Genomic DNA, 11793 nt, shown 5'->3' on the forward strand with positions numbered 1-11793 from the left:
TTTAGAGAGTTCGGCATTGATATGGTTACTTTCACTAGTATATGAAATAGCACATATGTTCTTTGTCATAAGTCACTCCAAGATATTATCTCTGAGCATCAGGAAGTTTTAGTTGATAATTTCAGTTTTAAATGTAAAGAGGAAAATCTTTGTATTCCTCGACTTTTCTGGATCCCTAAGCTTCACAAGAACCCGCACAAGTATAGGTTTATAGCCGGTGCCAGGCAGTGTTCTACCTAGTAGTTATCGGTGATAGTTAACTCAGGATTACAGGTTATTAGGGAACAGTTCAGGAAATATTGTTTGGCAATTGAGAAGAATTCTGGTATCAACACTTTCTGGAGCATTAATTCTTCCTTCGATTTCTTAGATGGAATTAGATGCCTCAATATCATGTTAGTTGAAGTTATTGATTTTTTAAACTTTATATACAAATTTGGATTAAGTACTGGTGAGAGATTCATTCTTCAAAGTGATTGAGAAGGTTTTGAACTCTTTTAATAAGTTTTTATGTATCAAGTTTGATAGAGCATTCTTTTATAAAAAAAAAAAAAAAATATTCAGGTTAATGTATAGCAGCCTCACCCCCATCAGGCTGATTGACAGTCGCACAGTCCCGCTGACCACTTAGACCCCTGCCTATTCTTTTACAAAAGAATATAGTTTTGCGTTCGTTTCGTGGAATCCTTTCAAGCTATTAAAATTACAATACCAAAGGATGATGCACGAGGTAAAACTATGTCGGGTGGTACCAGAATCATTGCCATTGAGAGAGGAAGCTCGGAAATATGCCGTCTGAAAATGATTGTTACCCTCGCCCGAGGAGAGGGACGCCAGACACCCAAACATGTCGCCTTTTTGGCACTTTCAAAACCCTTCTGTTTAGCAGTACTTGAACAAAATATTACAGCATTTTACATCATCATGACCAATCAGGTTTTCCGCTTGTATACCCCACCCATGTCATTGTTTCTCAAAACAGCACAGGGTAAGGTGTTCCATGAACTCTGTAGTGACTTCTTTTGTAGGTCTTACGAGGTTCACTGAGCCTGGTGTGGCTTAGTGGTAAGGGTGGCGGCTTGGGATCTTTGGGTCCTGAGTTCTCAGCCACGTTGGCCTCTGAATTATTACACCAGGGGGTTCACTCAGTCTGTCATCCTTCTGAGGTCGGAGAAATGAGTACCAGTGTGTACTGGTAGAGGGGTACTGCATCAGTGACACAGTCACGCTTCCAAGAAATAATAGCTACCCTGGCAGCTAAGCTGCCATATGCAAGAAGAAGAAGAAGAAGAAGAAGAAGAAGAAGAAGAAGAAGAAGAAGAAGAAGAAGAAGAAGAAGGTCCACAAGGACAAAATATTTTTCTGTGTCAAAGTCCATCTTTTTATCCGTAAAACACTTTTGGAAGAATTAGGCTTTAAGCACGAACCCAATGAGGCTTTGAGCCTATTTCTTCCAAATGTATTTTACATTTAAATGCTATATTATTACTTGTCTTATCAATACTCAAGGGGAACAAAAACATTATGTTTGCAACTGTTTCAAATAATCATGTATCTTCGGATTGTTGATTGAAAATTTCCTTTTCAAATCAGCAACTCCAATTTTTACGTTTTTTTTTGGTTTTTTTTGAGGAGGTTTTTTTTTACCTCCTCTAACCGTAAAACCATTTGTGTGTTTCTTATTTTGGGTTTATCAATTTGTTCTCTCATCCATTCACTCGCCCTATTGTTATAACTTATAAGCTTTTTACTGCTTTGTTCAAGTTGATCCTTTTGTTCTCTCTGTAATTTATTCCTTTTGTTAGTAATGCCAGTAAGTTTTTTGATTTTGATCTGTAATGGATCCAGGGTTCAAGGCTCATGATGAGGGGAAGCATTCGATCGAGTTCCTCCCAAACTCCCGGTCCTGAGGCCACGGAGCACGGATAACTCCACATGTCGGTGGGTTGCTAAGTAACCACAAATGCTGGTTTGTGTTGCTAATCCTGGCAGAGTTTCACTACTTCACATGGGTACCTTACCTGTGGACGGCCACACCAAAAAGTGGGGGGGGGGTGTCTCGTGCCCTTAACGCACACCTGGCTTACTGCCGAGCAATACAGTTAGTGTGCGTTGGCTAACAAGTGCAAATGGTTGGGGTAAAACTTCTCGGCTAACACTATGTGCGGACCATGCTAGATCAATGGGGAAAAGACACAATGAACTGGGTACATTTATTACAAGCGGGTGAGGCAAAAGGACATTCAAATATTTACAAAGGAACAAGACAGTGCAGAATTAACCTGCTATTAAGAACTTACACACTCTTATTTACACTAATATGATGGGCGCCATCAGACACATGCCCGAGGAAATCAAAAAGCAAGAGCAAAAGAGAAAGTACGAGGTTTTTGCGACCTCTGATTTATGAAGCGCGGTCGATGGACCAACGCAACCTAGTTGCTGAGGAGGGAAGGAGAGAGGAAACTGAGGGTGTCTAAGGTACATGGCCGGAGGAGGTGCGAGGAGGTGCGATGAGGTGTGTCATGCCATGCAGTGAGGTGCAGTGAGGTGTGAAGAGGAAAATATAAATGTGTGGGTCGGGTGGGTGGAAATTGAAGCAAGGAACGTGTAAGAAGGTATTCCAAATTATGAGTGTAAGAGGTCTGTTCATGTCATTACTAATAGGGTAAACTGCACGCTATCTGGCGCTTGGCTTTCCGGTCTGTCCCATTCAGTTCGTCTGACTCATTCCACCATGCTCCGTGACCCCCAAGGACAAGAGAGGAGAGAGTGGGCCAGATGAGAGATAGTGAAGCAGAGAACAGAGCTCTCTTTTATAATCGTTAGGAGGCAGAAGAGGCAGAGCGATGGATGTTCTACAGTACCCTCATTGGTGCACAGATGGTTACTATGGCCTTGGCCCTGTCCAGGTGAGGATTTGGCACCGGAATTAGCCTCATTTACTCTGCACCTCGCCATGCAATGGAGCTCCAAGAATAACATGGGGCAGGGTACCTGGTTGCATGCTCTGGCCACGACCATGCGCCAGACACCCAATGAGGGCTGTAATTGAGTGGAATGTTTGGGCTATCTACCTGACATCAAATGGAATTTGGCACACTCCAGCACCCCAAGTTAGATGCTAGAACGTCCAGACCCGAGCATCTATGAAGGTACGGGCTGCTCCCTTGTTCAGTTGGTGTCGCAAGGTAGTGTTGGTGTCGGTGTCGGTGATGATGGTGGTTGAGCGATGACAGCGGTGGTGTGACACCGGTTGGCTATAGCATGATGGTTGAGGCATCGTGGTTGTGGCGGTTAATGGCGACAGTAAGTGAGCTTAGGTTGTGGTCCGATGTTGTGGGGGAATTATCATTAAGGCGTTGTGGTGGTCAGAGGAATGTTGTGGTGTTGTGGCTCGAGTCTGGAGAAGGTTGAAGTGAAGTGTCCGTTGGGTAATGGCACGAGGTTTGAATGTGAAATGGCGTGCATATGCAAATGAGCTGCCTGTTGCTATGCGTGAAGAGGGGTCACATGTGTGAAGTAAAATAAGTAAAAGATGGGAATAAAGATCTGCCTAAAAGGCCATACAATGCATTCAGATCCATAAACCCAGTAGAAATAAGGGAAGGGCTATCTAAAACGAATAAAAATAAAGCTAGACAGGAACTCTCAAGAGCGCATACCTCTGCCCCGCAATGCCTTTTCCATAAGAACATAGGCCCAATACGTTTTTGAAATAGCATGCTGTATACATTTTTTGGCCCTATCTCTATGCCTGGTGTTGGCTTAATGGTTAGGGTGGTGGGCTTTGGATCCTCGGGTCCTGAGTTCAAATCCCTCTCAGCTGTTGAATTAATACCAGGTGGCGTTAACTCAGCCTGTGATCCTTCCGAGGTCGGCAAAATGAGTGCCAGCATGCTGGTATACTCTGACGGAGTGGTGACCCATCCAGGATTGTGCCCAATAGCCAAGGAGACTGCTCAAGCAGCACAAATACTCTGCACAGAGTATGGTCCCAATCTCCTCCTCCTATCTCTGGTGAGGAATCACTTTACAAATTAAATAATTCTCCTATCCATATCCGGATTCGGATCTTCACCAAAAATGAAATAATTCGTCCTTGTCACACACCCAACCTGTCCACGAAGTTTCGTCCGAATCCGTTCACAACTTTTTGAGATATCATGCTATATGTCATTTTTGGCCTGATCTCTCAATGATGGAGAATCACTGAAAAAATTATCGGATCCGGATCCAGACCTTCACCAAAATCGAATCAGTTCGTCCTTGTCACGCACCCGACCTGCCCACCAAATTTCATCCGGATCCGTCTACAACTTCGTGAGATATCCTGCACACAAAGAAACAAATGAAATTGCTCGTTGAGCAAGGAATTGCCGGAATAACTTTGTCATATCCCCATGATCTCTGAAAAAACAAAAACCTGGAAATCAATTTGGTTCTTATAAGTCGATAGTGCTCTTGTTTAGTGAGTTATTGCACTTAGTTTGGTCATGATCATAACTTGGAAGTCAATCGGACTTGAAATGGCGTTTTTATCGCAATTTGAAAGTTTTGACCCGACCCCCCTTACATTTGACCCCTGACCGCTAAGAAGGTTGTTGGTGTGACACCCCAATGAGACATATGGTTGGATGCAGAATTGGAAGATACACATTTTGGATTTGGTTTGAAGTCGATACGACCATTTTAGCGGACGTTATTGCGAAAATAAGAATTTCGGTTTTTGGTGACCTTGACCTTGACCTTTGACCTAGATTCACCAAAAACGACAAGTGTCTTAGTTGGACCATGGCCGACATCTCTACCCAGTTTGGTCATGATCGCTGAAACGGTGTGGCTGCTACAGGGTAAACAAACACACAAACAAACAGACAGACAGACAGACAGACAGACACACAGACAGACACACAGAATGACACACACAGGCGACCAACATAATTGCCCAAAATCCGAAGGATTCTGGCAATTAACAAACAAACAGAAAGGGGTGAAAACATAACCTCCTTCACCTTCGGTGTCGGAGGTAATAACTGTCTCTGGAGTGCTACATGTTGCATGCCATTGCCTCGGGTGAGCATCGGCTTCGCAGAACCTCGTCAATACACACACAGCTAAATAAAGGGTGGAGATTATCCTTGATGCATATTAATTGCATCTTTAAAAAAAAAATAATCATACGATTTATCATTCGAGAAGACTTTGTTTCTCCACGCAAGTATGTTTATCCTATAAGCACCACTCCCAGTTTTAGGGGGTATTCCAAGTCGACCGGCATCAAAGTCGGGGAATTATTATACTTTATATTGTTGTGGCGCTGACAGCCACGGTTAATCCCTCCGACCCAATTTGTGGTGACAGGCAGTTAACACCACCAGCCCGGATTGTCGCCCTTCTCCCTTGGAGGCCGACGGCCGAGACTCTCGGAGATTAATGCGCGCTCGGGAAAACAGTTAAGTGCTGCACCAGGAACCACAAGGGCAGGGCGCAACGGCGGAGGCACGGGTGAGCACAGCAAAGGAGTGGGGGTTGATACTCGAACCCCACGATAAATACATGGATACAGCCTCTTAAAATGAACACATTTAATGAAAATAGACGAATATTTACAAAGGCCAATAATAAATGTAATCTATCCATAATTCCAGCAGTGTGTGTGTGTGTGTGTGTGTGTGTGTGTGTGTGTGTGTGTGTGTGTGTGTGTGTGTGTGTGTGTGTCTGTGACCGCTGTTTCTCAACAACCACTAGTCCGATCTAATTGAAACTTGCCAGGTATATTGCTGGGGACCTGAGTATGTGCCTTTTCAAGGTTTGATATTAAATCGGACAAGTGCTTCCCAAGTTATGGCCATTTATTTACCAACCAATGACAGGGCACGTTGCTGCGGCCATTTATTTACCAAACCAATGACAGAACACGTTGCTACGTAGGCGTGGCCGATGGGGAAAGGGCGCCTTATTTACCAATGACAGGACACGTTGCTGCAGCCATTTATTTACCAAACCAATGAGAGGGCACGTTGCTGCGTAGGCGTGGCCGATAGGGAAAGGGCGCCATAGTTACCATGGTGTAGGAGTGGCAATGGTCAATGGCAGCGAATGTCATGGCAAGCAAAGACAGGGAGGTAAGCTTGATTTTAATTTGGATTTTAATTAACTCTGTGTGTGTAAGTATCACAGCAGTTGTTACTTCAATGCAAGCGATAATTCGTGGAATGTATGTGAACATTCCGTACGGGCACGCACTACTTCCGGATAGTGATGACTTACTGTGTTCTAATAATTTCTCGATTTCTTATGCGCATTTATAGATAAACACAATGCCCCAATCCAGTCGTCGTTTACCAGAGCGAAGGAATGGCCTGTGTAGTTGTTTGAAAGTTTTTTTTTTGCACGTACAGCCACACACGTATGGCCACGCACGTACGGGCACGCAAGAGCGAAGTAACGGCCTGTGTGGTTGTTGTTTCTGGCATGCGGTTTGAAAGTTTTTTTTTATTTTTATATTTTTTCCACGTACGGCCACGCACATACGGGCACGTACTAGTAACTATAAATACGTGAGGTAAATTAAATTCTAAGTCGAGACGCCTCCACACACAGACTTAAACACAGACAAGGGGAAATTAAATAAAAGAAAATCCCTCCTTTATTCTGGTACTTAGCTTTGTCCAGAGTACTTCGTCCAGAATAAAATAAAAAGTCTTTGTGGAACTTTGAGTCGAGGCGCTTCTATTTGCACATGTAGATGCGCACAAAATGGTGCCAAGTCACTTCTCTCACAGCGGGACAAACGTACATCAGGCAATTTGTATTGATGAGCGGTATTGTTACGGATTTGGAAGTTCACTGCACTCAACATACAGGTCCAATAGATCAGTTATATCGGTAAGTACATGTTGCCAGTTAGGGTCCCGTCCCTGGTCTAATGGGTAATTAAATGTTCCTGAGCTGTGGAGTTATTTTAATAGTCAGGTTTTCTTTTCGTTATTTTTCCACTAACATCAACGCTGACCACACTGCATCACCCTCACCTTCACTTCTCTTCCTTCACCTCGCTCTGGCCCACGTCATGGTGGGCGGAGTTCAAGGAGGAGCCACGCGGCGGCCCTCAACCAATCAGTGTGCAACGAGTGAAGTGACCGTCGCCCGGCCAATCAGTTCCCGCGACAGGAGGAAAGGGCTCCGTGTGATGTCACCACGCTCCCGGGCCAATCAAGGAGTTTGCCGCCTGTTTTGGCCAGTGAGAGAGACGAAGAGCGATTTTGCGCGCCATAACCAGCCAGTGAGAGAGGGAGGGTCGCGAGGAGGCGCCTCCCCCCCTCCGAAGAGGGGGGCATAATTATAGATGCGGTCTGCGCGTTCGTGGCTGTTCTGGTCCTGGCAAGAAGTGCGCGCACACGTTCGTCATTGTTCTGGTTCTGGCAAGAAGTGAGCGCACACGTTCATCGCTGTTCTGGTCCTGGCAAGAAGCGCACGCAAGAAGAACAGGGCATTTGGACCGACGGATCTCGGCGATAAACTGCTCGGATCGCACACGGTTCTAGTACGCTCGCGGCTCGTTCCGTACGAGTACCGTCGAGGGTGAATTTCCCCGGTAGTTGGACGACGTGGGTATTTAGGTAAATTGAAATTGGCAATCGACCCTACCCCACGTGGTCTACCTATTCGCGAACTTCGGTCCGAAAGGGACCCGTACTCTTCGGACTTTTCCGAAGAAGTACGATCTAAATTCTGGGCGATCGGTCGAGCCGACTCTGCGGCTCCATTTCACGGTCGTGCTCGTCGCCGATGCCCGGCTCTGCAACAGTATTCAACACCAAGAGTTGGAGACCCCGTGCAGCTGCTTCCTGCATTGATCGTCTTCACTGGCCCGCTATTTAACATACACAAGGCTCGGAGTCTGTTCCTCATGACCCAACCAAGAGCCAAAGACCAGCATCTTTCTTCACCGCACGAGCCAAATCACCTCAACACGAATACAAGAATTGTGCCGTCATCTTCATGCATTGAAGGAAAGCTGGCCGTAAAGCCCTGTTCTTACAGGCCATCTCCGAGCTCCGTTCTCGCTTGACTGTGTGCGCCCTCACTCCGCGCTCGTGCCTTCCTCACACTGACATCATGCATGCACTGTCCTTATCTCTCAACTCTGACTGACTGACGTTGTCGAACCACCGTTTCCTCCTCCGGGGCTTGGCTTGCTCGCATGAAACCCGGGAAGATGGGGCCTCCGCCCGCTCGGCACATTTGGCTAGTTTCCTACATCAGGCCCATCAATCATCAGCCTCGGGAGGCATGGCTTCGCCGCCATCACTCTTGGAGGCGGGGCTTCTTCCGAGTTGGTTCACAATTCTTCCATGGTTTGTAATACAAAAATATAGGGGAAAGTCACAGGGGGCAATTACATACTGGGGGAACTTATTCTTAATCCCTATCTCATTGACACCGCACCACCCCTGTGTGGTGACACGTAACACTTAAGCTCTCAGCTTCCCTACTTAATTACATCGAGATGTCTCCGACACGTCCACGGGGCAAACAACTCTACTCAGTCCTATCTTTCCGATTAAATTCCTCCATCTACCCCCACAACCGTAACACAATCAGAGTGTTTGATTATTTGGTTTATTTCTATGCACTCCAGAAGTGCTGACCGGTGGGTGTACTGAGGGTGTGCTTGTGATGAGGTGGTTAAAAATAATCCTGGTCAAGGAGGTTCAGGGTGGGGGAAGGAGGAGCACCCCAATTCTCTCTGTGTAAATGTGTATCGTACAGCACCAGCTCCCGATGAGAGGGGGTATTACTGGTGATATGGAAATACCCCAATTTGGGGGAATTGACCATAGAAACTACATATATATATATATATATATATATATATATATATATATATATATATATATATATATATATATATATATATATATATTAGAATTGACGTGCTGGTCATGAGCACAGACTTTATAGTGGCCATCTTGGAGTGTGTACGATGACGGCGTCTTTGATGACGGTGATGACGAGGGCAGAATGTTTTATTAACTGCACAAACAACACAAATGGGGCAAAAGAATGCGGTCTCAGCTTCCACAAGTGAGTCGTGATTCTTCATAATTTCTATGACTAGTACGTGCCCATGCGTGCAAAAAAAAAAAAAAAACTTTCAAACCGCGAGCCAGAATCAACAACCACACAGGCCGTTCCTTCGCTCTCGCGAGCCCTTACGTGTGTGGCCGTACGTGCAAATCAAAAAATAAAAAATAAAAACTTTCAAACCGCGAGCCGGAAACAACAACCACACAAGCCGTTCCTTCGCTCTCGCGAGCCCTTACGTGTGTGGCCGTACGTGCAAATCAAAAAATAAAAAATAAAAACTTTCAAACCGCGAGCCGGAAACAACAACCACACAGGCCGTTCCTTCGCTCTCGCGAGCTGGTACGTGTGTGGCCATACGTGCAAACCAAAAAAAAAAAACTTTCAAACCGTGAGCCAGAAACAACAACCACACAGGCTGTTCCTTCGCTCTCGTAAACCACAACTGGATTGGGGCATTGTGTTTATCTATAAATGCGCATAAGAAATCGAGAAATTATGAGAATACATCAAGTCATTCTTGAGGTCGGACATACGTCACAGTCACGTGACTTCGCTTGGTAACGCGACCGCCATATTGGCAAAGGGGAAAACAAATGCAGCACCGATCGCAGACGCACGTTCATCATCGTTTACTTGCACGCAAAGCCGAGTGATTTGTTTTTTTTGTTTCGATGTATTTCAGATAAATTGTTGATACATCGTGTTCACCCAAGTGTTTGCAATGTCATATCAATATATAGAACATTTGTGAGGTGATGCGTCGGCCAGATTATTGAGCCAAAATACAGTTAATTGGGCTTGATTCTTGCCCCTACCAGTTCCCCGGTGATTCGTGCATCGACAACCCGAAGGAATGGCCGAACATGCAATACCTGAACGTATACACGTATCTAGTCAAGACACCAGGTATGTAATTCAATTTTAAATCGTTTTAACTGTGTATTATCAAATATTACTGTACTGGAGTGTTAATATATTATTTCAATTATTTATGAACTCCCGAGCCAACGTGGCTAGTTAGTAATAGTTTTAATTGACCTGCCTTGTCTCTACTGTGTGACGGTGAGTCATCTGTGCGAGTTGTGGGCCACTCACTGACCCAGCAAGAATGTCAATGAATGATTAAAATATTGCTCACATTCATGTTGTATAAATTCTGTGTTATCCCTGATTTTAATGATGCGTATGATGACTATGTCTATGAGCGTTGCCATATGTAAGTGAGCATGTGTGTGTCTCTACGATTTGTAATGATGTAGCAGTGCGTGGCTATTTCTTGTGGCTGCTGAGTTGAAGCGCCTGGGCTGAGGACAAGACTGCAGTGAACTTAAAAGAAAGGCCGACACATTGTCATTGCCTTTAGTTTGCAAGTTCTAATCCTATTAATGGCAATCAAGGGCCAAGGCATTAATGTTTTTGCGTGATGTACTGTTGCTTAATTGCGCTGGTACTATTTTAATAACTAACCACAGAATATATTTTTCTTTTTAATCTCAGGAGTGTTTACACATGAGGCAATGAAAAACTACCGATCACTGGAAGCCTACAAATTTTTTGTCTCATGGCTCTAAGCCACAGAAGTCTCCTCTCTGGTTCAGTAGCCCGACTTGGTATGAGATAAAAGGAGAGTTCTGAATTTTTTGCCTTGTTATTAGTACAACTGAAAATACAGCAACTTTTTGGCATTGTTGCAAATAATAATGTGTAATAAAGGCTACGAAAAAAACAAACTTGTAACAGGTATGAGTCGAGTGCGGTGCGATAGCGCTAGCGCTAGCGCTACATACACCGCTACAACACAGAGCAGGGCGATCCGAGCGAACGAGGTACTTTGTTTTCCCCTTTGCCAGCGTTGCTATGCGCACATTGCATTATGGGTCGGCGAAGTTCCCGGATGTCCGACCCCGAGAATCACCATCCGGAAGTAGTGCGTGCCCGTACGGAATGTTCACATGCATTCCACGAATTATCGCTTGCATTGAGGTAACAACTGCTGTGATACTGGCACACACACACAGTTAATTAAAATCCAAATTAAAATCAAGTTTACCTCCCTGTCTTTGCTTGCCATGACGTTCGCTGCCATTGACCATTGCCACTCCTACGCCACGGTAACTAAGGCACCGATCGATCCCCATCGTAACTGGCACGGCACATAACGTCATCGTCGGCCGGCCGCGCACCGGCTGACGCGACGTTAAGTCCTCACTGTCCGGAAGATCACATATCGCAGTTACGATTATTTGCAATTTAGTTTTAATGGCCAATTATTCAATTAGCGCCAACGTATTTTGCCTTTTCGCAATGTCATTGCAAGAAAAAAACACAAAGAGAAGAGAGAGAGCGAGAGAGCGAGAGAGCGAGAGAGCGAGAGAGCGAGAGCGAGAGCGAGAGCGAGAGCGAGAGAGAGAAGAAGAAGAAAAAAAACGTACGTCCAAAAAAAAACAAACTTTCAAACAAACACACAGTCTGTTCCTTCTCTCTCTTAAACGACGACTGGATTGGGGCATTGTGTTTATCTGTAAATGCGCATAAGAAATCGAGCAATTATGAGAATACACTACGTCATCACTATCCGGAAGTCCGTATGTTGTAACCCGGAATGGGGAACGCGGCTGAGGTTCTCTTCCCCCATCGGCCACGCCTACGCAGCAATGTGTCTTGTCATTGGTTGGTAAATAAATGGCCATAACTTGG

The 11793-nt window shown here is 45.0% G+C and overlaps 1 long non-coding RNA gene across 1 annotated transcript; it reads left to right on the top strand.

The window, feature by feature from the left end:
* Positions 1-1846: 1846 nt before the first annotated feature.
* Positions 1847-10805, top strand: LOC147022914 (uncharacterized). The gene is made up of 3 exons (XR_015059721.1): positions 1847-1941; positions 9915-10002; positions 10594-10805. It is a non-coding gene; the product is annotated as an uncharacterized LOC147022914 (long non-coding RNA).
* The last annotated feature ends 988 nt before the right edge of the window (positions 10806-11793 follow it).

Source organism: Eptatretus burgeri, chromosome 7 (genome assembly GCF_056783735.1).
Source record: "Eptatretus burgeri isolate ZD-2024b chromosome 7, Ebu_testis_v1, whole genome shotgun sequence".
NCBI classification, from domain to species: Eukaryota; Metazoa; Chordata; class Myxini; order Myxiniformes; family Myxinidae; genus Eptatretus; species Eptatretus burgeri.